This window comes from Schistocerca nitens, chromosome 4 (genome assembly GCF_023898315.1).
Source record: "Schistocerca nitens isolate TAMUIC-IGC-003100 chromosome 4, iqSchNite1.1, whole genome shotgun sequence".
Lineage (NCBI taxonomy): Eukaryota > Metazoa > Arthropoda > Insecta > Orthoptera > Acrididae > Schistocerca > Schistocerca nitens.
In genome coordinates, this window is record NC_064617.1 from 327,524,190 (window position 1) to 327,533,268 (window position 9,079).

At 43.6% G+C, this 9,079-nt stretch overlaps 2 non-coding genes across 2 annotated transcripts; both read left to right on the forward strand.

The window, feature by feature from the left end:
• Positions 1–5,271: 5,271 nt before the first annotated feature.
• On the forward strand, positions 5,272–5,346 carry Trnas-cga (transfer RNA serine (anticodon CGA)). Its single transcript has one exon. It is a non-coding gene; the product is annotated as a tRNA-Ser (tRNA).
• Positions 5,347–7,360: 2,014 nt separating this feature from the next.
• On the forward strand, positions 7,361–7,435 carry Trnat-ugu (transfer RNA threonine (anticodon UGU)). The gene has a single exon. It is a non-coding gene; the product is annotated as a tRNA-Thr (tRNA).
• Positions 7,436–9,079: the final 1,644 nt, after the last annotated feature.

Consider the following 9,079-nt stretch of genomic DNA (forward strand, 5'->3'; position numbering starts at 1 on the left):
ATTTTCTAGTTTCCCTACTACGTTCAAGCTTCTGACATTCCACGCCCCGACTCGTAGAACGTTATCCTTTCGTTGATTATTCAGTCTTTTTCTCATGGTAACCTCCCCCTTGGCAGTCCCGTCCCGGAGATCCGAATGGGCGACTATTCCGGAATCTTTTGCCAATGGAGAGATCATCATGACACTTCTTCAATTACAGCCTTATGAGGGTAAAAAGTGCCGTAGAATGGAGACAAACCGACAATCAAAATAAAGACAACCTGTGTTTAAAGAAGTGAATATAAGTGAAATCAACATCTACATTCTTCTTCTAATACATTTTTCTCGAACCCAATGCAATTTAATACTCATAAAACCTTCTTGGTATGCTGTCCACATGCTGGTTGTGGCGTTGCTACTTGTCTGTCCGATGGCTTGACAGTTGCCATCTGTAGATAATCACCTCTTGTATCAGGAGAGTCACTGCAAGATTCAGTCAGTTCCTAGCATGCTCAGTATGGTTCATGTTAGCAAGATCCTATTTGTCCCTGCCTGCTGAAGGAAGGGGTATATACGGCGCAATTCATTACGGATCGTTCAGTAGATTAGAGGGCTTTCGTACTGATCTAACTTACATGGAATAGGGAATTGGATACGGCAGATCATTACTAGGGATGCCACGAAGGAAGAATATGGCGCTGGAATACAGTGACTGAGATGTCCTATTGCATGCGGAATTCCGCAACTTTCGGAACCCAGCTTTACAACGTTGTAGCGCAACTGTCATACAAAGGATATATTCAGCACTCTGCATATGGCAGGACCACTGCATCAGCAGTGATTATCAAAACGCTAGGGTCGTCACTTGAAAGCAAGCCAAAAATATGTCAATCAAAGTCAAGGAAGAAAACGAGCTTTTATCGCTACAAACAAGCCCCATTAAAAACTTTAAGTTCAGTTCCATACGAATCTTTACAGCAACTGCGGCTCGAGTTGATGGTAGAGAGACAGACACAACGCCAAACATATCAAGTAATGGATATGCAACGTCACACTACTGTTGCATAACACTGCACTCAGACCTGTTGCTGATGCCGACATTGTACATCTGCCCCTCCCGAGAGCCCTTCAACAAGGGTTTTTCGAATTTGTTCCTCTCTGGACAGGCTCACAATCTGTGGTTGTGTTCGCCAATCAAAAGCCGCCACCTCCCTCTACCTTAAGCCTTTAGTATTACTTATAAAAGTAACTGCAAGATGAATAAGAGTAAAAAATCTCTTCAAATGACTTGAAGGAAGATAGACACTCTTTGCTAAATGTACTGAATATAATAATCATTTTTGTAGCAAAGCTAACATAATTCAAATAGTGGTTTGTGATGCGTCCATTTTGTATTTCGGCGGTTACCATCATCTTTACGCGGCAAGGACGTTTGCAGATTTCAATGCCACAGACACTAAAAGAGAGTGGAGAAGTCAGTTTTTAAGTTTTAGAGGGCACACGCTTCGTTGTGACTACAGGAAAGTGTGGCTCACGAAGAGCTGCCCGACTACTGTGCCCCATTCTTAAACACAGTAGTTATGCTGGTAGGACAGCTGGTACCTCTTTGAATTCGTGGATGATTCCTTCCGCTGATTCCAAGCGATTTTTTACAACCATTCTCCGGAATGTTCGACAGTACCTGCCGTCAGCACATGATATCTGCCTGGTCTTGTTTTAGGTGTGGTCGTTCCTTCGCACTTCCACTTCGCTATCGCGACAGCAACAGTCGATTTGAACAGGTTTAGAATGGTTGAACTATCTCTGATGAAGTTGTTACTCAGCTGTCATCCAATAACCACTCCACGTTAGAAGTCACCGAGGTGTCCTGAGCGACCCATTCTGCTGTTTATTCGTTCTCTGCTGACAACACAATACCTGCCGCCTCTTGCGTGACATCTAGCGGGAAATTCCGCACTGCAAAGGGGTGTTCGGATACAATCGAACTGATAGTGTGTCTATATTACGTTTTTAACGCCCTTGCCCGTATTTTATTTTTAACTATTTCATTTAAATTCTGGAACTGATGTAGATCATATACTGGACGCCAAGAAACCTTCCTTGAAGCTGATGTAACGGTATTCCAGAGCATCTGCTATACACAACAGTTCACCTTAATTATCTTGGTATGTAATATATCTTATATAGTTCTGTTATCATGTAGGTGACTTGGTCACTGGACCGCCGGAAGTCGTGATCGATAAATGAATACAGATTGCAGCACCTTTTGGAGATTTCGTAATACCATCTTTTAAAAACATTCCAGCACTGTTTCAGGAAATATTTAGAATGTGAAGAGTACAATGAATATCTACATCGTCGTAGCGTAGCTCATGAAATACTGCCAAATGGAAATGCGTGGCGTGCTTCAGAAATCGCTAGCGCTTTAAACGGACAACGGCACACGTCCATGCTACCTCTGGCTGCAGGGTAATGCACTGCCTAAGGAGCGCATTCGCACACCCGTCCCACAGCGAGCTGAAGTGTAATGCACTGCCGAGAGGCCGCCTCGCCTCGGCCCACAACGTTAGTGTCTGCCATTATCGGAAGCGGTCGTGCGGCGCAGTAGCAGGTGCGTGATTCCCGCAGTGGGAATAAAAAGATCAAGCCGCGCCGACCAAGCCTGGGCTGAGTTTCTCTAGCCTCCAGCTTCACTGCTGCCTTCCATTGTTCGACGAGATATAATATCGTTGCTGTTGTCGTTGTTGTTGTTACTGTTGCTGTGGTCTTCAGTCCGAAGACTTATTTGATGCAGTTCTTCACGCTAATCTACTCTGTACAACATTCTACTTCTCTGCTTTACTGCTGCAATCTACATCCACTTAAATCTGCTTACTTTGGTCATTCCTCGTCTTCCTGTACACTTACCTGCTGCATTCGCAAACCGACTATTCGCTGATGTCCCAGGACATGTCCTATTGACTCATCCCTGAAGCTGTTAGCTTGTGTTAATTTTTTTTACTTCTCAGTTATATGCCTATTCATTGATTACCTGATCAACCCAACTAACCATATGCATGAAATGTATTTGTAGTTGCAAATATGGACAACCAACAGCCGTATGATGGAATAACGACGATGAAAATTTGTGCCAATCCGGAATACGAACCCAGGATTTTCAGCTTATTGCGGCTACCCGAACACGGCCAGACCCAAACTTCCATATGTCGTCAACCATGTGCCTACAACCTGTACTCGTATATTTCCGTAGAGGGGACACATTTTACTTGAAAATCGTATTTATCTGCCAATGCCGGGCGAGCGACTTCGAAGTAAGATGTGCTCCTTTACGGGAATATACATAATGCATATAGGATTTCCGCTTGTCGACACCTGGTTGATGACATACGGAAGTCTGGGAGTTGTGCTCGGATAGCTTAATGATAAGGCGACCGCTCGCACTAAGAGAGAAATCCGGGTTCGAGTCCCAGTCTGGCACAATTCTTCATTGTCATCATTTCATTGTATGGCTGTTGGTTGTCCGTACTCGCAACTGTGAACACGTATCATGCATTTCAAAATGGCCGTAGCCGCCGCATTTCCTGTTCCTTCGGACATGCATGCATATCACATTGTACTTTGTAACAACACAGGCACTATAATAGCCCATCTAATCTTAAGCTTTCTTCTGCAGCACAACATTTCAAAACCTGCTATTTTTTTCTTGTCTGAACTGCTTATTACCCACGTTTCATGTCCGTACAAGGCTACATTCCACACAAATATCCTCGGAAAAGACTTTCTAACATTTAAATTTATTTTTTTGTATGTAAAAGATAACGGACTGCAATTTATTGATGTAAACCATCTATACTACATTTCGAAACACTCATTCCCTCAACAACGGTAAGTGGTAGAACTATCGCAGCTGCATCGATTCGTCGAAGTACGTCCATACTTGACTAATAGCCACTAACCACAAGTGTCGTTTTTTATGATATTTTCTCACCTACTCTGACCGTGGGATGGGTATTCCAAAAGGGATCATGTATGTTATGTGTATAACCAACAATAAAGTTCAGTCTAAGGCAGTGTGTAATGTTTTACATAGGAAAATACTATTCGGCTGCATGTATAAGGGATACCATCGCCAACAAAGATATTTAATTTTTTTTTAAACTCTTTCTTGATTTTCGCTCAGGGACACCCAATTTGGACACCCAATTTGAGTATAAACACTGCATCCGGTACCGTAAATATATTTCGTGGCAGGTGGTCCTCCACAGCTTGCAAATATGCGGAAATGAAGCTATGTACAAAACCTGTAAGCCTTAATAATTTAACAAATAAAAGACCTAGCTACATAAAACAATCGAGGTTATGTATAATATCAAGAATGTAATATTTGAGTGTGCAATTAGCATCTCTGATAATGCAGTGAATCTTCATACAAGTATAATATTATAGAGGTATTCTTATTACACAATTAAATATCATGGACGAGACAGTTTTATATAGAATCGTCTTTTATTTTCTAAATAAATACGTGAGTAGATGCTATGCTCCCGCGCATGTCCTCTCATCCCTGCTTGTGTTACATCTCGCGTGTAGTCCACTGTCAAGTTTTTAACGGTTGCGTTTTTGCGCTGCGATGAGTATGAGAATAGGGGACATCTATGATTACGGGACAGATTTATTGTCTAAAAAGTTCGATTCCTTAGCATTTGAAGATATGACTTTATATGAAACTATTTGTGAACCAATACGAGATCAATAAATTTTCTTTGCTCAAATGGTTCAAATGGCTCTGAGCACTATGGGACTCAACTGCTGAGGTCATTAGTCCCCTAGAACTTAGAACTAGTTAAACCTAACTAACCTAAGGACATCACACACATCCATGCCCGAGGCAGGATTCGAACCTGCGACCGTAGCGGTCTCGCGGTTCCAGACTGCAGCGCCAGAACCGCGCGGCCACTTCGGCCGGCAATAAATTTTCTTGCTACAGCTATTGCGGTTATATATTATCCAGATTTACTTTTCATGTATGTAGCTACATTTACAATAGCTTTGTACAAAGCTTATGCATCACGGTATATGATAGTAAGCTAGCATGACTGAATTATGGAAGCTTAGCTGTCAAGTGCCTGCAGACGTCTTGGTTGTCAGCAGTTATGTAGTAAGAAACTTCCTGGCAGATTAAAACTGTCTGCCGGGCCGAGACTCGAACTTTACAGAAGCTCTCCTGCGAGTTTGGAAGGTAGGAGACGAGGTACTGGCAGAAGTAAAGCGGTGAGGATGAGACGTGAGTCGTGCTTGGGTAGCTCAGTTGGTAGAGCACTTGCCCGCGAAAGGCAAAGGTCCCGAGTTCGAGTCTCGGCCCGGCACACAGTTTTAATCTGCCAGGAGGTTTCACATCAGCGCACACTCCGCTGAAGAGTGGAAATCTCATTCTGGAATTATGTAGTATTTGTGCACTTTTTGAATCAATATGATGATGATGGTAGTCGTTTCTAACTATTCGTGAATAAAATAATACTGCCGCTTCACGGTGGTCATATCTCTTTTTCCATAAGTCTACAGTAATTTAACTGTTCTTCAGCTAAATACTGAACGTGATGCATGTTTTCTTCAGAAAAATAATTCTGTAGTTCTTTTCACCTTCATGTATACTGTATTCTATTGTTTATTGTGGTGCCCATATTTTCCCATGCCTGCTAACGTAACTGTTTCGTTGCGGCTTGATTAAAAAAAAAATTAATAATTATTGGCAATCTTTCTGGATAAATCCTCTGTAAGCATTTATTGCGTTTTTGCGGTGTTCTTCTAACTTTCGTTGATACAATCTAGATTAAATTCTTCCCTGTATGAATTCTTTTCTAATGCCCTCATTTTTTGTTGTACATATTTCCTCTTATATCTTTTCTAGCTAAAAAATTTCATTTCTCTGCCTTTAGCATAATTATGTTTTTCTTGAGTCTTATGTAAAATACCTGACTCATTTCAATGTGACAATGTCGGGAGAGCAACAGTTTTGTGCCATTTTGTTCCTTTTCGTGCTGTGGTTTTCGTGTGTCTGTTATTACTCCCATATCACACTAAACTTGTTCACTTTCTTGGTATTTATCTTTTGGCTTTATGTTCTCAGTTTCAATGCACGGAAATTAAGTCTGGATTTGAACTCCGTGAACCTCCAAAAATTGTGACAAACTACAAACAGGTGAATTATTGTCAAATATTGGTCTTCAATATTATTCAAGGAAAATGATTTTCGTGTTTCGCAAGTTGTAGTCAAAGCCTCGAGCGTCTTCTTAAAACTGGAAAACACTGCCTGACAAAAAAGGGAAACATGTTCATATCGTTCATTCGTAACAAAAAAATCGTTCACACTATCTAGGTTAAATTCTACTGTTTGATTTTTTTCTAGTGCACTCATTTTTTGTTGTGCATATTTCCTCGGATGTCAATGTAAGTCCGTACACGTACACACCATGTAAATAATAAGAGTTGCAATCCTCTGTGACAGGTAGAACAGCCATTAGAGCCCATCAGTGTTGTTCGTGTTTAGTGTTGCTACCAGGCCCAGTAGGGAATATAAGGGGCGTGGACAGCGTCAGATGTTGAGTGATCGCTGTGAACGACACAGAGATACCGCGTACTCCACAGACACAGCGTTATCGGCACTTGACGACGTTTCAAAGGGGTCTCCTTGTGTGTATCCATTTGGACTGACTGAATCGTGCAGTATCCAGATTTGTGGAACATTCGGGTGTGGCAGTTGCCCAACGTTGGGCAGTATGGGAACGTGAGGGAACGAATCATTAAGGCTCTGGTCAACAACGTCTGACCGGCACAATTTACTTTTTTACTTTTTCGTGTCCGGAAACCAGGTTTCTTCCATGGTTTCCGGTGGTGGAAAGATTGGCCGTTATCATTACTGATAACGTTTCCAGGGGACGCAGGCATGTTAGAATCACCAGAAAGGATCGCCATATTGTGCACCAGGCAAACCGTAATACCTTCACATTTGTGTCTGCCATCTGAGAGCAAACAGTGAACTCCTTTCAACATTCTGTGTTATCCCGCGCCACTGGTCGGAGTCTAACAACAGTTGATTAACTTACCTGGATATGGTGTCTGTTCTTTGGGACATGTCCGAAAGAACAGACAGCATATCCATATAATTATATAGCTCTGACAATACCGGCCATGACCTTCTTCTTCTGTGGGGATGCACACATATTACCCGAACTCTTAGGGGGCTTGGTAAGAATGTCTTCCACGAGTAATGAGTGTGTTGGGTAGGGACACTACGAATGTAGTGTGTGGACATATAAGGTGAGAATGTGGGTCTCGCGTGAGGCGTGCGCGAGATAGTCCCTGCAGTCGCACTATCCTCTCTGCTCTCGGTGGCTCAGATGGTAAGAGCGTCTGCCCTGTAAGTAGGAGGTCCCGGGTTCGATTCCCGGTCGGGGCACACATTTTCACCTGTCCCCGTTGATATATATCAACCCCCGTCAGCAGCTGAAGGTATTAATATATAATTCTAATTAGGTGATTAACGTTCCTTGCGTAGGCTGGCGTTAACACCTCAGCACAAATGGAGACGTTTGGACTGATGCCGTGACTGGGAAGTATGAAGTAATGATCAAAGACGTTGCGTTATGTTCATTGACGAATCACGGGTCTGCACTAGTCCGGATGACCATCGTATGGCGGCGACCTTGGGAGCACAAATTTTTCCAGCGTTTTTCAAGTATGACTTCAGGTCACAGCCAATAGTGGTTGAGGGGTTTGTGATGGCACAATGGTACGTGATGGACATTATGCGTCCTCATGTGTTATTTCTGGTGCAACATAATCGTGGTGACATTTTTAAACAACACAATGCTCGTCCACACATGGTACTTGCCTCTACGAATTGTCTTCCTGATGCTAAGGCACTCCTGTGGGCACTCTAAGACCTCCATATCTGCCCTGATTGAACATGTGTGGTACCAGCTAGGACGTCAACCCCATCCCTTTATAGTATTCATGAAACAAAGGATCAGTTACAACAGTTAGGGACCACCTTAGCTCAGGCGAGGATACAACGGCTTTTCGAAAGCCTTCCAAACTTATGGTCGCAGGTTCGAATCTTGCCTCGGGCATGGGTGTGTGTGATGTACTTAGGTTAGTTAGGTTTAAGTAGTTCTAAATTCTAGGGGACTGATGACCTCAGAAGTTAAGTCCGATAGTGCTCAGAGCCATTTTTGAACCTTCCAAACTTAATCAGTGCATTCATCCAGGCCAGAGAGGATGCAACGTGATACTGATACGTGGGCTAATAATGCCGAGAAAATTGTAAATTTGGCTTGATTTAGTAATCGCTGAAATGAAAACGTGCTTCAAATTTTATTTCATTTCTTCGTCCCCTTCTGGGTGCTTCACCGTTTTTGTCAGACGTAGTGTTAACTTCCTAAACGCGCGCTCCGTTTATCACTGGTTGTAGCGCGGCTCGCGCTCTCCTGGCAGCTTTAAGATGGGCAGTGCTCCAGTTCAGTGGTCCACAGCCCCAACAGGCCGTGGCGCGGCGGAATGCGCAGGTGCAGAAGCCGGCGCACAATGGCGGCGCAGCCCCTGCTTTGACGTGGAAATCGCGGCCGGGTGCTGCGGCCCCCATGCCGAGCGTCGGCAGGTGCGAGTGGGCGCTCGAGGTCACACGCACGGACCGGCAGCTCAGAGGTCACCTGCTGATCCACAAGTAACACAGGCGCCCTCAAAATAAGAACTGAACCCGTCCATACTGCGCCTGATGGTGGTTACATAAATATTATTTTTGTTAAAAAACTCCGTTCTAAGAGGCCTCGAAAGGCCCAGCGGCACCAACCGACCGCCGTCTCATCCTCAGATGCTAGGCGTCACAGGATGGGCATGTGGTCAGCACATCACTCTCCCGGTTTTCGTGATCGGAGCCGTTTCTTCTTCACCAAGGAGCTCCTCAATTGGCCTCACGAGGGCTGAGTGCATCAATCTATGCATTTATATGTTTAAACTTTCCATCGTTCATGGGTCTATGGAGGACGCAGTCGTCTAACTAATTAGGAAAAATTACACAAAGTGCAGTTTAAATGCTCTTCAT